A 13,423-nucleotide genomic window follows, 5' to 3' on the forward strand; every position below is an offset into this window, starting at 1 on the left:
GGGGTAAGATAACCCCCCCTTGGGGGGGGGAAGTCTATCCCCCTATTAGGGTAAGGGAAGTCTATCTCATTCATTGATAGAGTAGGGGGAGGTCTATCCACCATCCAGATAGGGGGGATAACCTATCTCATTCATTGGGGGGAGTAAGAGGTCTATCTCATTCTATTGGGGGGGGGAGGTCTATCTCATTCTATTGGAGGTATCCACCTCCACTCCACCAGCCAACACTGTATTTGCTAAAAAAAACCCGAAAAAAAACAAAAAAAAAACAAGACACACCAGTTCTCTGGAAACTGGATTAGATGTCCCCATAGCCCAGAGAACAATGTGTTGCAGAACAGTATATTTTTCCAGAACCCTGCTACTTACACGTTAAGAAGCATACATACTAAAAAAAAAAAAATGTTCATTCATCATGATAACCCTACACACAAGAAAACACACATCACAGCATAAATTCACTACTCCTATAATCCCACCAGCAATACATCTACACACAATAATGGCAACAAAAAAGCTGATAACTGGAACGTACAGGAAATTGTATTTCTCATCTGTGACACACATAAACCACTAATACAGTGTGCCTCAATCACAGCATTACTTTAACAACAGCATTAAACATGTGCAAAATTACTGACTGTATCTTTAACATAACCTACAAATCTGTAACAAAACTGTAGACTAGGATATGCCCTGCTGGTCCATATAAAGGATTTTATGATATCTTTCAATCGGATCAGCTGAATATATGTACCTATGCAGTCTTATAAGACACCGTTTTACATATACATATTGATCCAACATTATTAAAAGGTATCATCAAAACCAAACCTCTGTTGTACTAAATGTAAATGTCATCATCAAGCAACTTACACTGTCCCCAGTATAACTTAATATCCCAATTGTACCTTTACAAGAATACAATTATTTTTTCTAAGAAAATTGTGTTATTCTTTTAATAGTTTTATATGGGAACCATTAAGTATTGTAAACCTACACTAGCATTGTGAACAACCAACTCAGAACTTTGTGTTGCATGTTTAACGTGTTCACACACAAATATATATATATATATATATATATATATATATATATATATATATATATATATATATATATATAGCCTTTATGACTACTTAATGCTGAAAAAAGAAACCCTGTTATCCACACATAACACACCTTTCATTTCTCAATTTCTTGTAACTATACTGCTTTATATATTTGCTTTGAAGAATAACAAATATAACATGCAACTGTACTTGCTTGAAAGTGATTTTTCAAAGAGTGCATGTTCTTAATACAGTATTTAGTCAAGTAACAAAGGAAAGGTGTGTCATTAACAGGATTATATAAATTTACATATTTCTTTATTTTTTTTCATTATCTTTATACTACAGTAAAAACTGATTGGCCTTAAAACCAAACAGCTATACAATTCAAGTTTTAATCAAATGCTTTTCTGAGTGTTCTGTGCCGCCTGGTGGACAACTAATGCAATTGCTATATAAGGATCTGGAACATATCCAGTCTTGACAGTGTTTACATGCAGGCTCTGTAGATGGCACAGCATCTTCAATGGAGAATCCCAGAAGGGAGGCAATAATTGTGTAGCACACCTTTTACTACACAGGGTTTTATCTTTCCTCCACAGCCACACCACCAACTAGGACTATGCAACAACAAATTAACTGCTGTGCAGTCAAATAACATCCATCAGAAAAACCTTTATCTTTGTGCTCAAATGAAGGAGACTGTTTTCATTTTGTGGGGCTTTGGTTTAGCATTTCATACTGTTCTAATCTACCGAGATAAATATTACCCAGACTCAGAACTCTCTTGCTGTTTGTTTGTAACCACATGCATTTTTGCTTGTAACGGAATGCTCACAATCATTAATTGGAAAATCTTCATTCTCCAGTCTTTATAATCATCTAAGAATGTTCTGTATCTGATTTATTTTGCCCTGCTAAGCAAGAAACCAAATTGTTTGAGTGCAGCATTACTATACTGCACTAGAATTGGCCTAGACTTTCATTAGTGGAAAATAATACAGGGTAATAATAATAATAATAATAAATAAATAATAATAATAATAATAATAATAGCAATACACAGTTCTTGATAGATTTTCTTACACCTGCATAAATCAAATAAACAAACTCTCTCACTAAAGATATCAAAATCAATTTCGAGTGGGGTCCTCAAGCAGGATGCCTAATGTCATGGGGAGCCTCGAGCCAAGAAAGCTTAATAAGGGGGGAAAAAAAAAAACAAAAAAAAAAACACTGAACTAGAATGAAACCACTCAGGGTTCATGTTGTTTGTACATCCAGCCTACAAGCTAAGCTTCAGAAGCCGACTTCACCAACATATCTTGGGATTGTATCATGCTGCAGGGATGCCAACGTTTTGGAAGTTACATTCCAAAAGAAATGACTTGTGTGTTTGCGGTATAAAAATGTTTTCACTTTCTGAAGACCAACCATTTAATGCAGGGGTTTCTTTGAACTGGTGGTTCCAAGAACAGAGGACATGAGGAAACGTCCCCCCCCAGAGTATTCCTACTCAAGAACAGAGGACACGAGGACACATGTCCCCTGAATATCTGCACCTATTTTGAACTAAAAGTAACTTATTTTTTAATTTATTCAGAGTACAGGAATCCATACTGCTATTTTTTATTATTATTATTTTTTTACAATGCTTACCTATGCTTTACCATACTTTCATTGTGCTTTATTACACTTTGCTATGCTTTTACAATGAGAAACTTTTATAAAGGCACTGATTAAATAATTTACATTTTGCTACACTAATTACATTGTATGATACAACTGATTTGAACTGAATTCTATGTATACCAGTCCAACCGTTTTCATAAACCGACTGCCAAATAAATAATTGTTTAAATAAGACACACATAGAACCAAACACAAACCTTCCGCGACATTCATTCCATTCCAATAGAAAAATAAAGTTCACTAATAAATAAGGTGAAATTCCAAGAGGGGAGGGGCTTAGCACACCTGGAAGCTTCTTACCACCTAGAGGCGTGGCCTGCGCACAGATACTGTAAAAAGTCTGCAGGTTTTGGGGACAAATCTATGAATTGTGGAAGAGATGGCACTCAGCGCCTTAAAGATGGCATTGCCGTTGCTCGTAATGCTGCTCACGGTCTACATCACCAGTGAAGCAGGTAAGATACCAGCTTTTACATCGTGAGTTTACAACTCACTGAAATTATAGCAGATCAGTTTTCAGCTGAAGGATAATATTGAAATCTTAACTTAAAGCATACTTAACTGTATCACCGATTTCAAACTGCATGCAATAAATAAGTCTGATGCCAGAGCAAGGGAACACCTCCACCACGGTTCTGCTTTCATCAGTTCTCGCGGAGACTTATCCTGTGCTAATAAAGGCACAATGCTATCATTTGTATGTACCAATGTATGCAAGCTATCTTGTTTAAATGGATACTGATTTCTTTCTCAGATTACACCTCACTTGTATGACATATATTCTTGTCACATTTTTATTTCTAAAAAGACCGACCATTTTACTTGAACGAACAGTAAACTTACAGTAAACAGTAAAAACGAAAAAAAAACACTATTGGGTTAAAACACAATAATGTAACATACCAAAAGCATAGCACATAGCATTGTTTTCACTAAAGATGACCATCCTCTTCTGACAATTGTAAATGTATCCTGCCAAGATCAGAGTTTATATACAATAGCTGTTCGTTATCTTCTTTGAAAAATCTCATGACTATTTAAATCTCTAAATAAAATAAACCCTACAAGAGGGTGCAATTGCTTGTATTGCATGTATAAAATACATTACCATCAGTGTCAACAATCACATCCCTACTGATGCATTGTTGTAACGTGTGTTAAGCTGTGATGAAAAAGTCCACTGCTGCTGAATTCCTGTCCAAGGGGAGAGAGAAACGTTCATCTGAATGTTACGAAGCAAGATGCAGCAATGAGGAAAGCGAGTCCGAGGAGCTGCTGGAATCACAGTCTGTCAATGTGAGTACAATACAGAATCACAGTCTGTCAATGCGGGTACAATACAGAATCACAGTCTGTCAATGCGAGTACAATACAGAATCACAGTCTGTCAATGCGGGTACAATACAGAATCACAGTCTGTCAATGCGAGTACAATGTAGCAACCCAGAGGAAGGTCAACAGAACAACACACTGGAATATGAAACACAAAGAAACTAAACTGTGAAACTGAAATTAAATTGCAATAAGTACTATATGCATGTAACTGCAGACATGTACCAAGGGAGCTGTTGGTTTGCATCCTCAGGTTTTAATAGGAAACTCAGTAGAATATGTCATGTTGTAACCTATTCCCAACAGGGTTCATGAAAGAGCAATAGACTTTAACGGTCCTTGAATATAAAATTGTTGCAATGGTTCCTTGAATATAAAATTGTATTTTAATCATAGAAACCAACAGAACTGAAATGCAGCTTTGTGAACAATGTTCACCTTTGAATAGGTTCAGTGGAATATGTATTTTTTTTTTTTATTTGTACATGTTATTTTAGAAAATAGTAATTTGCAATGAATCGATCTGTGGGAGCTATGCAAGACAAGACTGTGTGAAACGAACTTGCCGTTACCTGATTCAATTTGAACAATCCAGTCATATACAGCACATTCTAGTGTATATACTTGGTAATTGTTGAATGTCTGCTATTATTTAAATAGCATTTACCTATACCTTATAATAAACAAAAAAGGAAAAAACAATTGTAAAAAGACTTTTGTGTTATTTTTTTCATTTATTCCACAGGAAGAAACTCAACACTCAAAAACTGGCGGTGGTCCGAAGCCTGGACAGCAGCAGGTACAGTAAGTCATTCGCTCCACCTTACCTGATGGCTTTTACCTTTGTACTGCATGTACAGCTCTGTTCCAGTTAGGAGAGACTGCAGAAAACCTACTTTGTGTGTAGCTCACATGCTTTCATTACACAAGAACGACTCGGGAAGATGACCCTTTTAACCCGACGGTATACAGTGTGTTTAAACGTACTGCGTGCATCAGATACTATTCAAAAGGCTTGAAAGGAACCAAGACGCAAACAGACCATGTGTGTTTGAAGGAACACATCAAGCTTCAAGTCCAAATCAAAAAATGCAAGGCAGGTATTGCGTTCACACAGACTGACAGACACAATCACTGTAGCAGGGCCCACCTTTTGATTGAGGAGTTTAAAAGAGGGAATCCTTTAGTGTCATTTTATTTCTTGAGTTTATAGCTATATTTGCACCTGTAGACATTGAAAAACAAACATCTGTCAAACTAGTAGTTTAGTTTTGCTCAGCTGTATGATTGAGTATTGGTCATGGATATCTACAGTACTGTGTGTTTGCAGATTACATGGTTTCTGACTGAAAGGACCAAGGTCTAAAAAATAAAACAAGACATTCACCTCCACCCTGGGCTTTACTAAACACTAAACATGCAGCACTCCCTGGGTCTGATTTTCAAATAGCTGTAATGTTAACCCCCTTTTCTTTGCAACAAAGGGGTTTTTGTTTGTTTGTTTTATTCATGTGAGAATCTTTAAACTCAAACTTTAATGCTTTTTTTAGAAACCTGACAGCGACACAGACGAAGGCTCTGGAATGTAGTGTAGTGGTGTGGAACTACCTTTGAACAAGATGTTGACAAGACAACAACAGAAAAAAAATAGAGAGAAAAATCAGTAGGCTAATGATGGGGGACACTAGGTTATAATGCTTGGAACAAACCCAGATAACAAAATGTACTTCATTACTGATGGGAGAGAAAGAAAAAAAAAACAACACAAACTGTATTCACTGTTTAAAATGTCAACTGACATTTCTGCACTGCAAAACCTTAGTAATGCATACAATATATATATTTTTCCACATATTTTCTTTGAGCATTTTATTAAAGGGAAATACAATTTTTAAATATAAATATATATATATATAGTATTAACTGTAGTTACCTCAAATTGTAAGTGGTGCTGTGCAAGAGTGGTGCTGTTTTAATAAATTTAGTGAAGTGACTCAAAGGGTGTCTAGTGCCAAATTAGCAATCACAATATGCATTTCACCAATATAATGCTGACTACAGGTGAACTGTTTGGAAATCGATAAATAGAGTGAACCGGTGCTTTTTCATTAAAGTGGTGTGAAAATAAAAACATGTAGCATCTTTAACTGTTTTTTTTTTTTTTTTTTGTGTGCATTCAATTTGTTTATTCTATGTTTTATCGAAACAGTCAGTTCACACTGCTATCTGAAAAAACGTTTAAACTACTAATAAAAAAAGAGACGAATTTATATGTGGAATATGGATATAGAGGCTTGGCTTTGGATGGTTGTTTTCAGAATACTAACATCACCTGCATAGCCCACTAAATAATTATATGTGTTCTTATTATATGTAAGCTATTCATTTTATATTAGTCCATCTCCTGTTTTAACCCACTGCTGGTTCTCTCACCCCTACTAGGAAAATCTTTCGTATACTGACATTTTGTAATCAATATTGACGCTTTTTAATAAAGCATATTTGCACTTGAAAATGTCTGCTTGTTTTCTTTGTTTCTTTTTGAATACACATTCCAAGAATAAAAGGCATTATTACTAAAACCTCTTGTTTGAAAAGCGGGCCATTTTAAAAGCATTAAAAAAAAAATACCCAATATAAAATATATACCCAAATAAACAAGCATGTCTGTGACTAACGTGGAGAAAGTGAATCCCCAGAACCTACCGCACACCTATAGTATTCCCAACTGGAAGTTTGACATACGGACAGACGGGTAGGCGAGTCCATTCAGTGTTCACACAGTTTCTGATATGCTTAACAGGTAAATAATGTCCTTAGCAAATTTCATCATAATTAGATAAGGGGTTCACTACATTGTACATGTACAAATTTATGGGTGACATACTGTACAGAAAGACTCGATGTATTCTATTTCTATGCATCCCCGCCGAGCGATAAAAAGACCCAACACCAAGAGAAGACCGGTACAAAAATAATTTCATTCTCACAGAATCATTGCGAAGGGATCATCATATTCTTGTTTTTCTTGTTTTCAGAACTGGCTTGGGACTTGCTTGTGTGTATCCTGTAAAACTGCAGAATATATCGAAGTTGGTAGAAAAAAAAAAGTGAAATACCCAAATCTCCTTCTGGATGTGGTTTAATGCCGTTAAAATAAAGCGTAGGCTACTTACACACAAAGCCTGACTTCATACGCCTCCTGTGTAAAGTATAGTTTTTCTATAAGGTAACACAGCTAGTAAATTGTTTGAATTATTAATTTTAAAAAATGACCGAATTTACGAACAATGGGCGTGTGCTCCTGCATCTCTCACCTGTGGACAATTAGGACTCGTTGTTTCTCAGTGCCACACGTTGGGGGTAAATTGTTATAGGTTTTTTTTTTTGTTTATTTGTTTGTTTTTTTAATGTAACAGTATTGTGTTACACGGTATTTGTATTTTATTGTTGTGAAATAAATGTATTTTACTATAATATGGCTAGTGGAACACTAAACCTTATTTTTGTGATTTCTCTGTGTGTTTATAATTTTATAGTCACTCACAGATAATTATTTCTGTATTTAATGTTTTGCAATAAACCTGTTTCCATGGCCATAGTGGAAATTGTTATGAAACCAATACTGTTGAGTTTTCAGTTGTTGAATATGGTTTATTTAATGCAGTAAGTCTATCTTCCTCGGTCTATTTTGTTATTGTTTTTAATGAAATCCATGAAAATAATGAATTGCTCACATGGATGACTGTATATGCCTCTAGCACCTGTACCTCCAGTCATTTAATGTTTCGATCTTCAGAAATAATATTCTGGGGTTACATCGTGTATGATAATTAGAATTCCAACATCTATATATTTTTTTATAATTGATTTACAATATACAACATAATTCTGGTTATAATTCTATAACCATAAAGCACAGGCAAGCATTTTTAAAGTATAACCGTTGCAATATGGGGAAAACAGAGTTTTGACGGTGTTCATTTTTGTAACTTAAGGGTCATTCAAGTTGACCAGTCGGAGCCCACTAAAGAAAGGTGATATAGTGCTGCGGTGGAATTCTCTGGAGTCCCTGTTCTGCTGTTGCTAGGTAACACCAGGCCCCAACGTTGGGTAGTTTGATAGTTATACCGTGGGAGACAGAACGGTTCGGCGGTTCGGATGGGATTCAGTAAAAGGGGGAGATTGGGAGGTCAAAAAGAAGGAAAACAAAAGTAATATTAAAACCAGTGACGCTGAAAAAAACAACATAAGCAACAAAAGACGTGAAATGAAGTACTGGGGTAGTATAAGGAAAACTGAATCAAAAGATAACCGATAGCCATACAAAGTACCAGAATTTGGAGAAATTGAATGAAGTACAGCATCCAAAGGGAAACATAGTAACAAGAGTGAGAGAAAGGGGTGAAAAAGGGGTCAGCACCAAGCGGCCAGACAAACAGCAAGTGCGTGATTGGGGTAAACCAGGAGAACCACACCCACATTGTCAGCTAAAAACAAACGTTTTAGGTAAAATGTTGGGGGTTTTTTTGCTATATGTTTCTCGAGTTAAAAAATAAAATAAAAAGTAACACTATAGCTCCATTGGCCCAATAAAATCATTGGATTAGTCAGTTAAAGGCATTATCCACCTTGCTTACAAGGATCCTTCACAACACTCAAGAAGACACTAGACTAGACCAACAGTTGTCTGTTTGATTTCGTTTCCCTGCTAGTTTTACCTTCAGTGCTGTGTTTGATGCACTGTTTCTTTTGACACTTATGGCTTGTGCATAAAGACACTTTGACTCAGCTTGTTTTATTAAACTCTCAACATGACCAACAATGTCTTGTACTTATAACCAATAAACCGGTCACTAAGTTGGAAAGGGCCTGTAGTTGTTCTACATCGTTCGGTCAGACCTGGGTGACCTCTGTCAGCGCACTCCTGACTCCCTGACCGTTCCTCATACGTCACTTTTTTTAACATTCAGGCCAGTAGTTTTCCAGTGTAAGGCTCAAGTCTTGGCTGTATTTGTATACTACATGTCTGAATAAGGCAGTGTTATATGAGAATTCTGGCATGCTCAAACCTGTTACTGTAATACAAGTGTTTTAATCTGCAATGCAGTTGTTATCAGAATGTATAAAAAGTTATTACCTGTGTAAATCAACAAAAGGTATATGTATTATAATTTTCCTGCCAACGGCACAGGTTTACATGATTGCCTGTGAGATTAAAAATTTAGATCACTGTTGTTCATGAAACACAAACATTGCAAGCTTTTTTTTTCTTGATATTTGCAAAACAGTTGCATATAGATGTGTGAAACAAGTTGGTCCACAGCTAATTACTCTGTGCTTGTTGATGCCCTGTCCTTATCTGTACTATTTACATACTTCTTAAGACTGATAATTTGACTTGCAGTACCTGTGTCATACAGAGTAAGTCTCTGGAATCGCCATCAACGTAGCTTAGCAGGTATGGGATCAATTATTTTTAAATCAATTCCCAATTCCAAATCTAGAGAATCGCATTTCCAATTGTGATGATCAATAACTTTCTTTATTTACTTATTGTTTGCAATTTCGTGCCAGATGTGACTGGCACAGGCTCACCAGTACAAAAACAGAATCATGGAATATAACAGTAAACTAATAAACCAGTTTAAACATATTTACACAAAACCAGGCAGCAACCTTTAACCAGACAGTAATCTTTGAGGATGGTGAGCTTTTGTGTCCCTGTTGTACTTCAGTCAACTCCCTTATCTTTTATCTGTTTGCCATCTTAATGAGATGTTTTCACACTCTAGAAAGAGGTCCCCAAAAACATAACAGATAGTGACAGTCACTGCATGGCACTGTTCACAAATTTGCCAGTAAAAGGGTCACTCTTTCCTGGAATATAAACCGTACTAGGAGCTGCATGTCTCTCTGTGTTGACGATGAAATACGAGGTCGGTCACCTCCTCTGCCAATACTAGCCTGTGATGAGAATACTGCGGAAAGTTGGTCCTTGGTTTTAAAACACCACCGCATCCTTTCGAATGGCTGGGAAGGAGAATGTAGTTGTTCTAAACCGTTCTGTTAGACCTGTGTGACCCCTGTCAGCACTCTCCTGACCCCTGACCTTTCCTGTCACCCTCAACTGTGCTGTATTTTACTTAATGACAATTCTCTGAAGGCCAGTCTCTTAGTGACAAGTAGATCACTGATACCCAACTGTTCTCCTACTGAAACTTGTCACACTGGCAGCTAGTTTTCGCTGGATTTGCAATGAAACGTGGCTTTCCCCTCTGGGTTGCAACCTGCTGTGTCATGCTATTTGTTTCTTTAAGAAACTTAATACCACGTCAAGACCCAATTAATAATATTTTACTGAACAGGTAAATGTCAGAAACATATTTAAAAAATATCAAGCATTTTCAATAGTTTTTTTGTTGCATGGTTTTTGTAAACAACAATAAATAACTGCAGGTCTATTGTAATGTTTCTGTTGCAAATAAAGAGGTGCTTGAATTGTAAAGGCAATTTTTTTTTACCAGATGAGGGCAGCCATGTTCTAAAACTCAACCACAAAGCTAGAGTGCTGTATAACAAGTACGATAGCAAGGATTTTAGAAACGGGTCGTCTGTCTCCAAAACAGATTACTGTACTTAGGTGAAGCAGACTTATAATACTGGTTATACAAATATGGTAACACACAAAAAAAAAAAACATTTCCAGGAAAAAGCATCTTTTTGTCAACTGTTTTTGTAAGTCTAAAGGGACGTTTTTAAGGAGAATGTATTTTGATTGCTGTGACTATGATGACATTAGAGATAATAATAAAACAGGAAGCTCCAAGTTCCATTGAAATTACAGACAAACAAGTTTCCTAATTTAGTTTTGTGTTTACCACACAATATGGTAAATGGCACATCACAGCTCAACTTATGCTGATAGATGATGAATGCCCACGTTATCCATAGCGAGAAAAAAAAGTGACATTGTATTTTTAAGGTAATTTTAAGGTAAGCTACCAACACCCTGAAATATTCTATAACTTCTAACAATAAACTTAATTCCAAGAATCCTCGCCACTGCCCCGCTATTGTTAGTTAATATTCCCACTGCCTGATCAAAGTGCTTCAGATTCCACTTGTACTGACTGCACTCTGAGCTCTGCATGCTGGAAAAGAATAGACATCAAACAGAGAAGCACGTTTAGTTTGTGAAACAGGAATCTGCTGCTTATTTAGCGTTCTGGGGCAAAACAATACATTACAAACAAGAGAGGATCATGCTTAAGCTTAAGAACAAAGCTTCATCTGAACGAACAGTACAAATCAAAGGCAATATAGAGGCACTACAATAGCAATGCTGTGGTTCTGTAACAGGGGCAGCAATGTCTGCACAAGGACAGCTACAATCAAACCGTTCTGACATACCAACGGTGAACCAATACACAGTGGTAATCCATTGCCGTGCCAGAGAACCAATGCACTAACACATTATGAGTGCCTCAAGCATTTGGCAAATACTTGTTAAATACTGATGGGTATCAACACGTGTCCATCACATAAAGACTGCATTGATCAATTGAATTTAAGTCTCACTGATTGAAAGAGAACAGTGTCATTGCTGTGGTTTATTCATCTGTTACATATTTTACTCAAGATTCAAGGTAAACCTTAAGCGATGAAGCTGTTGCAAAAGATCTGAAGCAGTAAGGTGTGTGTGACTGCAAGAAATCCCAGCTGTACTGTACAGGGATAGCAGCCCACCTTGCTGTAAGTCATGCCTCAGCTGTACTGTACAGGGATAGCAGCCCACCTTGCTGTAAGTCATGCCTCAGCTGTACTGTACAGGGATAGCAGCCCACCTTGCTGTAAGTCATGCCTCAGCTGTACTGTACAGGGATAGCAGCCCACCTTGCTGTAAGTCATGCCTCAGCTGTACTGTACAGGGATAGCAGCCCACCTTGCTGTAAGTCATGCCTCAGCTGTACTGTACAGGGATAGCAGCCCACCTTGCTGTAAGTCATGCCTCAGCTGTACTGTACAGGGATAGCAGCCCACCTTGCTGTAAGTCATGCCTCAGCTGTACTGTACAGGGATAGCAGCCCACCTTGCTGTAAGTCATGCCTCGGGAATTTCTCAGACTGTACTGTACAGGGATAGCAGCCCACCTTGCTGTAAGTCATGCCTCAGCTGTACTGTACAGGGATAGCAGCCCACCTTGCTGTAAGTCATGCCTCATTCTCATAGTTTTGGGTTTTTTTTTGTTTGTTTGTTTGTTTTTTGGAAGGTAGCGTATACACAATACAAATTCCTTTAAACATCTCAGTTAAATGTCTCAGTCTCAGTTTCATTCTGGGTTTTTGCAAATGTCATTATCATATAGCTGGTAGCCTGAACAGAATTCAAACCATACCATACAAGGAAGGCACCAGGCACTCCTGCAGCCTCTCCCATTGCTCTGCTAGTGACAATCTCCGTGAAAATTTGATAACAGCAACGTGTGTGAAGCAGCTATGAACGAGAGTCAACAACATGTACAGAACTGTGTGTATTGCGGTTGATTAATATGTACAACAGGTATTTCTCAAATGTAGACTTAGGTCTTCCAAAGTCAATTAAACTGACATGTGCAATAAATGTATGTAGGTATTTTACTGTGTTTAACCAAAAGATTTGCTAGAAGTATTTGGGGGCATGTCTTAAAATAATACGTCCCAATTAAAGTAAGTCAGATTCACTTTTTAAAAACTCAAAATGAGCTTAACAAATAAACTAGACAAACAATAGTGGTTTTCATGTGTGTCTCATAGCCTCTACATTAGCCAGGTTAATCAGTAACTCACTGCTTTATATTTATTAACAGAAACGGTTTGACTTGGACGGTTGACAGATCTGAATTTATATAATGAAGGAAGTGCAGCAAGTAATGATGTATTACACTGTTAGACAAAACTACAGCACAAACTACGGTACCTACGTTGCTTTTTTACAGAGAGTCAATTGTTATTATTGCTTTTCTAATTATCGTTTTTCAACTGCTGGTGATGGATCGTGAAAAGAATAGCGGGAGACGAGCCCCATTGCAATCCCTGCGACTGCGAGAGAACCAGGCACTAGCTATACTTGATCTGAAAAGTCGTTCGCACAACAATAAAGCGAACACAGACAGGAACATTTACTGTGAAACGATACCAGATTTCAGCCAACACTCAAACTCAGGAGCAGCTGACGATGGGCAGCTTCATACAGACACACCTAGAGTAAATGAGAGAGATGCAGACGAGACAACAGATCTACCTATCCTTAACGCACCTCCTGTGTCAGAAAACAACACCAGTGAACAAAAAAGTACTAAAGATGGG

This window comes from Polyodon spathula, chromosome 16 (genome assembly GCF_017654505.1).
Source record: "Polyodon spathula isolate WHYD16114869_AA chromosome 16, ASM1765450v1, whole genome shotgun sequence".
Classification (NCBI taxonomy): Eukaryota; Metazoa; Chordata; class Actinopteri; order Acipenseriformes; family Polyodontidae; genus Polyodon; species Polyodon spathula.